Below are 11,793 nucleotides of genomic sequence, written 5' to 3'. Positions count from 1 at the left end.
TGCTGCCTGGTAAGGAAAAGACGGGGCTGAGGGCTATTTTGGAGGCCCAGCCACAACTCTTCCTCGTTCCTCAGGCCTCGTTTGAGGGACCCCCACCACGAAAACCGCAGCGGGGGCCATTTTTAAATTATATTTATTGGACTTTTAAAAATTATATCACATGGAAAAAGCAGCTGGGGAAAGATTTAAGCACGGAAAGAGTCCTTGGTCTCTTTGCTGAGGCGAGGAGAGCGCCATCTTTGCGTTTCCCCTCAAAAGCAAAACAGAAGCCGACGGAATTCTCCCGTTGCCATGGGAACGGAACGGAACCCTCCCGGCGTGCCCCGCGCGCGCTCGGGCGCCTCGGTGACGTCACTGCGGTCCGGGGTTGCTTAGGTGAACGGGCGCCATTTAACGCCAATGGGGCAAAGCGAGGGCCTCCCGGCATGCAAAGCGCCCGGGTTGACCTCGCTGACTCCAAGATGGCGGCGCCCATGTAGGGTTTCCTTGAGGGAATCCGAGGTAGGCGGTTAGGCAGGGAAGGGCGCGACGGAGAGGCCAGGAGGCGGCGAGAGACGGGAGGTCGAGGCTTAGCAAGGGAGGCCCGGGAGGGGGAAAGGGATTTGGACCTGGGATTCTTCTCCGGGATTTTCTGGATAAAAGCAGTGGCTCCTCCGATTCTTCTATATTGGATTACGGGCTGAAAGTGGAAATGGAGTTGGTTGGAGAGAAACGGTGATGATAAAAAGTACCTCTGCACTACATACTTTAATTAATTGAATGGGTGGACTTCAACTCCCAGAATCCCCCGGCTAGCATGTTTTAAGATGGGTGGACTACAACTCCCAGAATCCCCAAGCTAGCATGCTTTAAGATGGGCGGACTACAACTCCCAGAATTCCCCAGTGAGCATGCTTTAAGATTAATTGGCTTCAACTCCCAGAATCCCCAGCCAGTATCCTTTAAGATGGGTTGACTTTAGCTCCCAGAATCCCCCAGCCAGCTTGCTTTAAGATGGGTGCATATAATCCTCGGGTATTGAACTACAAAGCACCCAATGTGCTGGATTTACTAATTGTGCTATAAACCCAGTCCAGTGCCCTCCCAGGCGAGTTGGGTGACAATCCTAATTTCAGGCTGGAAATATTGGACATCGTGATAACTAGGTTACTGGAAGAAACTAGGTTGGGGATGGCTGTAGTGTTAGATATTGAGAAGTGATAGTATTGCAAAGGAGGCTGGATGCATATATTCTATGGCTAAATGGGGACTTTTTGTAGAAAACCAACTCTGTTTTCCTCTGTTGCAGGGCTGTGATTTGGCATCCCTTTTTGCTACCTGTGCCATAAAACTGGAGGTGCTGAAAAGGAAAAACCGGACATCATCAGCCTCAAAGCAAGTATTCTAACTGTCTCCTGGCTGTGCTTTGAGATGTTTCTCGGCATCTATTTGGATCCCTATCCCTGTGAAACTGATTTTTTCTCCCAGTGGTCTCCATTTCAAACATTCTGTATCACATTTGCTCTGTCCTTCTTGTGTAAGATCAGTGTTTCTCAGCCTTGGCAGCTTTAAGAAGTGTGGACTTCAACTCCCAGAATTGGGCTGGCTGGGGAATTCTGTGAGTTGAAGACTACACATTTTAACTTAAGGCTCAGAAGCAATTGGTAATAATAACCGTTCTGAGATTCCAGTCCTCTCAATCCCCTTTCTCAATTAATCTCTTTTTAATCTAGGTCTGTGCAGAACTGATAGCACCATGTCAAAGCTTGCCCAAGCTGGCAAAGCGGCACTGAAGATAACTGGTGGAGGTGTCGTCCGGTCAATCAATGCTGGACAGGCTGTTCCAGGTCCACCTCTAGGACCTGTTCTTGGACAGGTAAGCACCGGAGAAAGACAGGATAGGAAAGTTAGGTTAATTTTTATAAAGGTAGGATCTGAGACTAGGCAAGGGGTGGGGGAACGATGGTCCCTTTATGACTTGTGAACTTCAACTCCCAGATTTCCTGAGCCAGCCATGCTGCTTATGAACTTCAACCTGGCTATTCCGGCAGGCCTGGGCTGTTGACCTCACTGTTGAGGTCCAGCCCTGATCAGATTGAGTGCATGTGTGATTTTTAAATTGTCTTCCTTTATTTTTTTATTATTTCTTTTTTTCTTTTTGCTTTGTAAGTCGCCCGGAGTCTTTCGGGATTGGGCGGCCTATAAATTTCATTAATAAATAAATAAATAAACTCCATGCTGGCTCAGGAATTCTGGGATTTGAAGTCCACAACTCATAAAGGGGCCATTGTTCCTCACCCCTGGACTAGACCAGCGAAGCAGAAGTTCTGGCCACAGAACTGGAATGCGAACTTCTTTTGTTGTTGTTCTCCTCCAGCTGAGCCAAGATTAGCTATGCATTAATGAAATAACTTGCAAACAAGGCTCATGTAACGCTAAGTATTTTTTTCAGAAGAGCACACACACTGCTGTGTTTTATGTTGGACATAATCAGGAAGCAAGGAGTTTAAATGACTACAGGTTTATTGCGGGTTAATACGCCCTACAAGAATCTGAACTACTCACTGTCAAAAGAGTAGATAAGGGAAGGTGGGGAATGGAAGGATTTAGACTCCTTGCAGACAGCTGGTCATTTGCATTCTTTTAGAGCAGTGATGGGCAACCTTTTTGGTGTGGTGTGTCAAAAATCGGCAAAAAATCGAGCATAACTCGCGTTGTGTGTCACTTCGACAAAAACATAATTTTGCGCAATTTATAGTTTAAACTACAAAAATGTATAATTGCAATATATAATTGTATTTAATAAACCAAAAACAAATTATTTAACATACCTGCTTAGTAACTTCTTTGTTCATCAGTCAATTTCGTATGTTGCCCTTGATATTATTGAACTTGTTTGGGGTGCCGTGAACCAGGGCTGTGGAGTCGGCTGCTTCCAGCTCCACGTCCTCATCAACATGCCGCTCCAGCCCGCCCCTGCTATGAATATTCCTAGTGACGCGAGGGCGAAGAATATGAATATTCATAGCGGAGGCAGGCCAGAGCGGCATGTTGATGAGGACGTGGAGCTGGAAGCAGCAGACTCCACAGCCCTGCCGTGAACTGAGATAAGTGAGGGGGAGGGCGAATTCTTTAACTAACCAGGAGTAGACTCTCTGTGCCAGCCTGACTGGAGAGAGGCGCGCACTGTTCCCGCGCTCCTCTCCTGCGGGTCCTCCCTCGCCGCGCTGATGACGTGTGTGCGCACGGCATGCACGCCTTACCAGCAGCCCCTGCGCTCAGAAAGGGGCGGCGGCGATACAGTAAGTGAGTGTGGGTGGGGGAGATCACACGTCCCACCCCCCCCACCCCGTTCCTCCAGCACAGATTCTTTCATCCTCGGCGGCTGTGCAGGAGCCGAGGATGAATCGCATGAAATCCTGTGCATGTCACCCCAAATGGCTACGCGTGTCAGCACTGACACGCGTGTCATAGGTTCGCCATCACTGTTTTAGAGAGTCCTTGAGGCCACTTGGAGGCTTGTCTGTGTCCTCAGGGTCACCTGAGTAGTGCAAATGGGTGTGGAGCCTTCTTGGAACTGCTGAAAGGACTGTGTTGTAGACCGGAGATAGATGATGTCGTGTTTCTCCCCCTCTGTTGAGAGGGCTGTTCAATTTGGACATAGATGGCCTCTTTGACCCCTCTTTCAAACCAGAGGTCCTCTCTGTCCAAAATGTTGATTTTGCTGTTCTTTAAAAGAGTGGCCTTTGTCTTTTCAATGCAGATGGACTGCTGAATCTTATCCTGTTTGGTTTGTTCTCCTGTGGCCTCAACGACTCTCTTAAAAAATGCAAATGGCCAGCTCTGTCTGCAAGCAGTATTAATCCTTCCAATCCCCACCAGTTCCCCACCACCAGTCACAAAAAACACTGGATTGGCACAAAGAGTCGATTTCTGGGAAAAAGTTAGGATCCTCGAATTGAGGTTTTAAAATGGCTAAATTGCCATCTCTCTCTCTCTCTCTCTTCCCGCAAAAAGTATGGCATTCCCATCGGACAATTCTGCAAAGATTTCAATGAGCGGACCAAGGACTTCAAACCAGGCATCCCGCTGCCCACCAAAATCATCATAAAGGTGAAACGAGATCTTCCTTTCTTAATTTCAATGGGTTTTGCAAGTAGGAGGGGCTAGAATGGAAATTCCGGGATTCTTGAGCAACATCCTGAACCCCCACCCCCCTCGAGTTCAGGAGCCGGCCTGGAATTGCCCCACAGACCATCTATTCTTTCAGACATTTTGACACAATACACTTAAATTCCAGGCTTAGGCCTGGCTGCAGCTTCTTTTAAACCAACGTTTTCCAACCTTGGGGGTCTTATAAAATAAGCTTACTGGGGAATTCTGGGAGTTGAAGTTAACATTAAATAGCAATAGCACTTAGACATATATCGCTTCACTTAGACATATATCGCTTCACTTAGACATATATCGCTTCACTTAGAGAGGGCTTCCGGCCCTCTCTAAGTGGTTTACACAGTTAGCCTTTTGTCCCCAACAATCCTCGTTTTACCGACCTGGCGAGGACAGAAGCCTGAGTCAACATTGAGCTGGTCAGGATTAAACACCTGGCAGTGGGTAGAGTTAGCCAGCAATACTGCATTCTAACTTCTGGGAGGTTGGGAAGACAATAGCACTTAGACTTTCATACCGCTTCACAGTGCTTTACAGTTTCTCTAAGCAGTTTACAGAGTCAACCTCTTGTCCCCAACAATCTGGGTCCTCATTTTACCGACTTTGGAAGGATGGAAGGCTGAGTCAATCTTGAGCCTGGTGAGACCCAAACTGCCACCAGTCAGCAAAAGTAGCCTGCAGTACTGCACTCTAACCACTGCACCACCCAGCTCTTATACAGCACACACAGATATATAAGCAAGTGCCAGCTAATAACATAAGAAAAGATAAAAATCTTACACTGATAAATCAAGAATTTATTGTGCAGGCAATAGTTTTCCTGAAACATAAACTGTTATGATTAATTGGATTAATTAGAATAATATATCTATAATGAATTTATCTTTAAGAATGCATTGCCTCAATATTTTATATCCTTGATTATCGATATATAATTAAATATATTAATTACAAACTTGGCCAATTTAAAGCATTAGACTTCAACTCCCCAAAATTCCCCACCCCACCAAGTTGGAAACCCCTGATATGTAATCAATAAACTAAGAATTACAAAGGAACTGTGACTGTCAGTGCTCCAGTGGCTAAGATGCTGGAGCTTGTCGATCAGAAAGGTCGTAGTTCAAATCCCTAGCGCCGCGTAACAGAGTGAGCTCCTGGTACTTGTTCCAGCTCTGCCAACCTAGCAGTTCGAAAGCTCGTAAAAATCAAGTAGAAAAATAGGCCATCTTGGTGGGAAGAGAACGCATTCTGCGCGCCTTCGGCATTGAATCATGCTGGCCACATGACCACGGAGACGTCTTCGGACAGAACTCTTTGGCTTAAAACGGAAGAGCCCGCCCCCCATGTCAGGAACGACTAGCACATGTGTGTCGAGGGGAACCTTTACCCTTTAAGAATTACAACTGAAGTTAATAAAGTGATAGCTCTGTAGCAAAACAATCTGTGCTTTTAATTTCTGTTCTGACCAAATATTTTGACTATCTATGGGCAAGAAAAACCGACCCAAAAGGGTAAAAATGCATCCCCAACATGCATTAAAGAGAACATAGAGACATAATTTTTAATAATGTTGAATGCCTAATACATTATGTTTCTCAATATATAAGTTTCATAGAATCCTGGATTCTGTATTTAGTTCTCCTCTTTCTTTTTCGTCGCCATAGTCTGACAGGTCTAGAACTCATAAACAACCCACACCCAGTTACTTTTTACTTTCGGCAGCTGGGATGAAAAAGGGAGCTTCATCGCCTGTAAGTAGAACCGCAAGATGACAGATAGAGACAAAATACTGTTTAATACAGCGGACTGTATTAAAAATTAGAAAAGAAGAAAAAATAGAAAACAAAACAAATTGGGAAATGTGTATTATGCTAATGATTAGTAGAATTTTTATCCTTGCAATGTGCATATAACATTAAAGTTGGAAGAGACCATGATACGTTATATTTAATTGCATTATTATTGTGTAAAGAGTAATTAACCCAGACAATACACTGCCACCAAATGTATGGCTGTTAAAGGGAAAATTACAAAGTAGAGAGTGTGTTGTGTATACATACATATACATACATACGACATAACATACACACACCACACACAACACACACACACCACACACACACACTGTGGCCCAGTTGCCAAATATAGGTAGTCCTCAACCTATGACCACAATTAAGCCGAAAATGTCTGTGCTAAGGAAGACGTTTGTATAATTTTTTCCCCATTTATGATCTCCTCCTCCTCCCCCTCGTCATCCCCTTCTCCCAGTTCAGCCACTAGGCTACGGTTGGGATGGCTGAGCTTGGAAGAGCCATGGCGACCATGGTTAGAATGCAGTATTGCAGCTAATTCTGCCGACGGCAGCAGTCGATTCTGACGGGTTGAAGGTAGAGTCAGCTTTTTGTCTTCCGAGGTGGGTAAATGAGAACCAAGATTTGTTGGGGGCAAGAGGCTGACTCGTTACCTCGTAGAGAAGGCTGCAAAGCACTGTGAATGGCATATAAGTCTAGGGATATTGCCCTCCCTGTGGTTAGAATACAGGACTGCCGACTGCCACGTTTCATTCTGACCGAACTTGAAGGTAGACTTAGCCTTCTGTCCTTCGAGGTTGGTAAAGTGAGGACCCAGATTGTTGGGGGACAAGAGGCTGTAAACTGATTATGCTGAAAAGCACTATGAAGCAATATATAATTTTAGTACTATTGCCCTTCCTTCCTTCCCTCCCACCCTGTGGATACAATGCAGTATTGCAGGCTCCTGCTCATTGCCAACATTCCAATCCTGACAGCTCAAGGTTGACTTAGCTTTCCGTCCTTCCAAGGTGGGTAAAATGAGGACCCAGATTGGGGGCAAGAGGCTGACTCTTCTGTAAACCGCTTAGAGAGGGCTGTAAAAGCACTGCGAGTGGTATATAAGTCTAAGGGCTATTGCTATGTCCTTCCTTCCTCCTCCTTTCCTTCCTTTTATTTCCTTCCTTCATTCCCAGTGGTTAGAACACCGAATTGCAAGCAACTCTGCCCACAGTTCAGGAGTTTGAGCCTGACTGGCTGAAGGTCCAACTCAGCCTCCCATCTTCTGAGTGGGTCAAATGAGGACCCAGAATGTTTGGGGGCAAGAGGCTGACTCGTAACCATTCAGAGAGGGTTGGAAAGCACTGTGAAGCAGTATATAAGTCTAAGGCTATTTCTATGTATAACCATCTCCATCCCCGCAGGACTTAAATAGCCGGGATGGTGACCCTGAACACCTGTACGAGATAGCGCTGGTAAAATCCCAGGACCACTCATTATGAGCCCGACTGGCCGTTGGAGACGATGATCAGAGCCTGATGGGAACCGCTCCGCTCAATCGGCATCAAAGTAGTGACAGAGTAAGTATCAAGAGGGACAAGGGGTGGGGCAGGGGGAAAGCTGGAAGGACCTTGGTAGGACCAAGAGAGACGGGAAAGACATCTTGCTTTGTGTAGTCCTCCACTTACGACCACAAATAACCCAGACTTCTATGCTACCGAGACAACGGTCAACTTGCTCTCTGCCCCGTTTTACAACCTTTCTCTTTGTCACAGTTTTGTGAGTGAATCTCTGCAGTTGTTAAATTAGGAACACCGTCTTTAAGTGAATCTGACTCCCCCTTGCTTTGTCAGAAGGTCGAAGAGGAATCCCTGAGTCCCCGGGACACCCTGACCGTCTACCTATGAGTCAGTTGCCAAGCGCCTGACTTTTGATCACTGTCTGGTGGGGAGTGCTGCAGTGGTCCTCAGTGTGGAAAAACGGCCATAGCGCACTTTTCAAGTGCCACTAAGAACTGCTGGAAGTCGAGGACTGCCTGGCCTAGGACCGCTTCCTAGGACCCCTGTTGAGAAAAGGAAGGTGAAAAGTGACAGGACAGAATTCCGTTCCGAGGTGCATTCAGAACTGGCGAAAGGACAACTGTGGGTGTCACTCATCCGCTGCCTTCCCAGCAAAAGAAATTTTTATTGCCAAGAGTAAAACTTGTACCGGCGAATTTATCCAAGCACTGAAAGCGAAGCCAGTTCTAGATTTTGTTGCGAAAGCAACAAACCCACTTTCTTCTTCCCTGAACCACCACCATCCACCAATCCAGGGGAAGCATTTATTTATTTTTTAGAAAATTTATTAATTTCATATATACATACCAATTATATATCTCATAACTGTATTAATATATGTATTTATAACAATTTTTCCCCCTACAGTTGACATATCTTGAAATTGCTTTCTACCATCCCATAACTCCATCTTATCTTACAACATTCCTACTTCTCTTCTTTCCTTCCTCCTTCCTTCCCTCCCTCCTTCCCCCTTCCTCCCCCTCCCTTCTCCTCCCCCCCCCTTTCCTTTCTTCTCTCCTTCCTCCTCCTTCCCTCCTTCCTTCCCTCCTTCCTTCCCCCTTCTCTTTCTTCTCCCTTCCTTTCTTCCTCCTCTCCTTTCCCTTCTCTCCTTCCCTTCCTCCCCTTTACCCTTCCCCTCATCCTCCCTTATCTCCCCTCTCTCCTACTCTTACATTCCCTCCAATTCTTCCTCTGCTTTTCCCTCTCTCCTATTCCTCTCCTTTTCTCCTCACCTTCCTATCTTTCCTTCTACCCCTCCTTCCATGCACTCTATCCGTTGTTGTGTTTACATATTCTCCTCTTCAGGGGGTGACCTGGTTCTTCCCCCCCCCCCCTAATTTGAAGTTATAAAAAAGGCAAGATTTACATTTTTTGGGGGGAGTGGCCTGCACCCTTTTGAAAGTCTTCAGACTTTCTGACCTTGGCCTTGCGAGATTTTCTCAGTGCAGACGGCTCACATAGATTCCTTTCCTCCCTCCTGCTTCCCACACGTTCCACTCATGCCCCTCCCCACTGCCCCAGCTGCTTTTTAAGCCGCGAGCAAGAAAGGTGCTTTGCAAGTCAGCCTTAGATCCAGATTAACAAGAGTTGGAAGGGAGGTCATCCAGTCCAACCTCCCCGCCCAAGGAGACCCTACATCATTTCTGACAGATGGCAGTCCAGTCTCTTCTTGAAAGCCTCCAGGGATGAAGCTCCCACAACTTCTGAAGGCAACTTCTGTTCCATGGCTTGATTGTTCTCACTGTCAGGAAATTCCTCCGTATTTCCAGGTTGAATCTCTCCTTGGTCAGTTTCCATCCATTGTTCTTTGTCTGGCCTTCAAAGGTGCTTTGGAAAATAGTTTGATCTTCTCCTCTCTGGGGCAGCCCCTCAAATATTGTAAGGCTACTATCATGTCTCCCCTGGTCCTTCTCTTCACTAGACCAGCCATGCCCAGTTCCTGCAACCATCCATCATGTTTCAGCCTCCAGTCCCCTCATCATCCTGGTTGCTCTTCTCTGCACTCTGAATCTCAACATCTTTTTTTAATAGAGTGGTGATCAGAACTGGATGCAGGATTCTAGGTGTGGTCTTACTAAGGCTTTATAGAGTACTATTAGTACCTCACTTGATCTTGATTGTATCCCTCTTGTTAATGCAACTTAGGATTGCGTTGGCTTTTTTGGGCTGCCGCCGCACACAGTTGACTCACATTTAATTGACACCTTGACAGCGAGTGTTTGCGTGCGCGACAAGCGGACCGTTGTAAAACCTTCGCTCTTCTCTCCTCCGGTTAGGTTAAACCCTGAAGAATACGGAGCCTTTCTGAAGGAGCGCGAGGAGAGGTTGGCAGCCGAGGCGGAAGCCAGAGCCGCTGAACGGGTAGCGAAGAAAAAAGAGATTGTTGCAGCGGCTGCAACAGCTTGAGAGGTAGAGCCCTCGGGAAGGTGATAATTCTAAGCAGGGGGCTTGCCCGCATCCTCTCATTGCACGGGAGCCGATGTTTGCACAAAATCCCGCAGGTTGAAGAGCGAAGGAAGAACTGCTCAGTGGCAGGTGACTCGGAGCTGCCAAAACTCGGTTGCTTGTGTCATTATCGTCAAGACTCTTTTAAATTAATCACGGCAAACCAAAATCTTTCCCATGTCCAGCTCATGTCGATATATCTGGGTTGGTTGTTCAGATTCCTGACTTCTGCCTTTCTTTCTTTCCCCCCTCCTATTTTTATTTTATTCAGAAATAAAACGTTAAAAGTACAAAAAAAAAAACCATTGGGGAGAGTAAGACTCTTCCCATGTGTTGGATGAAAGAATTGTCATTATGATTATTTTGTTTGTTTGCATTCAGTCCTGATGCATCTCTCTCTCTTCCTTCCCTCCCCAGCAAATACTCTGTTTTACCCGAAAATAAAACCTTTCCAGAATAATAAGCCCAATTGGGCTTTTGAGCACGTGCACTAAAGCCAGCCCTCCCCCGAAAATAAGCCCACCCCAAAAATATTACAACACAGCAGCAGGCAAGAGGTGACCATGCTTGCCGCTTCCTGCACCTCAAAATAAGACCTCCCCAAAAATAAGCCCGTGCTTATTTGGGGGGTCAAAAGAAAATAACCCTGTTTTATTTTTCGAGGAAACACGGTATTTTTCTCGCCCTGAAAAATACTTTCGGCGTACTTCAAAAAAAAAACCCTCTGCAAAACTCTTTTCTACAGGATTAAGACCACATTTTAGGCACTAAGCTGTGTCATTCAGTGTCCACCAGAGGTCCCACTGATAACGTTGACTGACAATTTACTGCAGTCATTCAGGTTTTCTTTTTTAATATAAAATATCACAGTGATTGTAATGTATGAATCTTCTCGGGATAAATGGGCATAATTTGGCATAATTTGGGAATGAAGATAATTAGTGTTAGTGCTTTTATCGGTGAGATGCAAATGTGTCATACTATTTTTCCCGAAAATACAACCTGCCCCAAAAGTAAGTTCTAGCTTGATTTTTACACGGGTGCCCAAAAGAAGCCCTACTGTATTTTTCAGATTATAAGATGCACCGGTGTATAAGATGCACCAAGATTTCGAAGAGGTAAGTAAGAAAAAAAAAGTTTTTGTCCTCCCTGGCCCCCAGGATCACTCTGAAGGCTTCATCGGGGCTTGGGGAAAGCAAAGACGCCAGTTTTGGCAAAAAATGGATTTGAAACTGGCCATTATTAGAGAAAACGGGCCGTTTTTTGAAAAAACGAGGGCATTTTTGCCTCCCCCCCCCCCCAGGCCTGCTGAAGCCTGCAGAGTGCTTCTGCTGGAGGAAGGCAAAAAGGCCTCCATTTTTCGCAAAAATGGGATGCGGTGGGCGGGGCTTCGGGAAGCCAAAATGGCTGTATTCGGTGTATAAGATGCACCAACATTTCCACGCTCTTTTGGGGGGGGAGATGGGGCGTCTTATACTCTGAAAATATGGTATTAAGATCCCATCCACTCCAGGGTGCACAGGTAAAAAGCTAGGATAGGGATGTGTGTGTATATTGATAGATAGATGATAGATTGATAGAAGATAAGATAGATAGAGAGAGAGAGATAGAGATAGATAGATAGATAGATAGATAGATAGATAGATAGATAGATAATTTCCCACTCCTAATTTCCACCTCTACTTTCCAACCATTTATAAAAGAAATCCCTTGTTCAAAAATACTATTCTGTATCTTTTTAGTGTCAGTCTGTCCATTTCTGCACAATCTTATTTTTTTTTTAATTACATCATTTTTCCCAATGTCGTGCAAATACAATCCCTGCTGCTGTCAAAACTTGTATTATT

General features: G+C 45.6%; 1 pseudogene; it reads left to right on the top strand.

Annotated features, from left to right (window-relative positions):
• Positions 1-368: 368 nt before the first annotated feature.
• LOC116523364 lies at positions 369-10,011 on the top strand (annotated as a pseudogene).
• Positions 10,012-11,793: the final 1,782 nt, after the last annotated feature.

The sequence above is a fragment of the Thamnophis elegans genome, unplaced genomic scaffold, assembly GCF_009769535.1.
Source record: "Thamnophis elegans isolate rThaEle1 unplaced genomic scaffold, rThaEle1.pri scaffold_212_arrow_ctg1, whole genome shotgun sequence".
Taxonomy (NCBI): Eukaryota; Metazoa; Chordata; class Lepidosauria; order Squamata; family Colubridae; genus Thamnophis; species Thamnophis elegans.
The sequence above is the reverse complement of the archived record's forward strand: the minus strand, read 5'-3'. Positions and strand labels throughout refer to the sequence as shown.